Source organism: Corvus brachyrhynchos, unplaced genomic scaffold (assembly GCF_000691975.1).
Source record: "Corvus brachyrhynchos isolate BGI_N302 unplaced genomic scaffold, ASM69197v1 scaffold543, whole genome shotgun sequence".
In the NCBI taxonomy this organism is placed as follows: domain Eukaryota; kingdom Metazoa; phylum Chordata; class Aves; order Passeriformes; family Corvidae; genus Corvus; species Corvus brachyrhynchos.
In genome coordinates, this window is record NW_008237236.1 from 14,350 (window position 1) to 14,707 (window position 358).

The 358-nt window shown below is 69.8% G+C and overlaps 1 protein-coding gene across 1 annotated transcript in view; it reads left to right on the forward strand.

The window, feature by feature from the left end:
• RYR1 (ryanodine receptor 1) overlaps positions 1–358 on the forward strand; it is a 6,553-nt gene that overhangs the window by 2,996 nt on the left and 3,199 nt on the right. The window lies entirely within an intron of this gene.

Sequence of the window (358 nt, forward strand, 5' to 3'; positions counted from 1 at the left end):
AGAGGTGGGGGGATGAGGTGGGGGCACATCAGACACCGCCCCAGGTACCACTGGGACACCCAGCGTGGAGGAGCGGGTTTGGGGACACCCCCATGTCCCCACAGAGGGGGCTTGGGGGCACTTTGGACCCCCTCAGACCCCGCTGTGGGGGGTTTGGGGGCACTTCGGACCCCCTCAGACTCCGGGTACCCCGCTGTGGGGGGTTTGGGGGTACTTCGGACCCCCTCAGACCCCGGGTACCCCGCTGTGGGGGGTTTGGGGGTACTTCGGACCCCCTCAGACTCCGGGTACCCCGCTGTGGGGGGTTTGGGGGTACTTCGGACCCCCTCAGACCCCGGGTACCCCGCTCGGGGGGTGG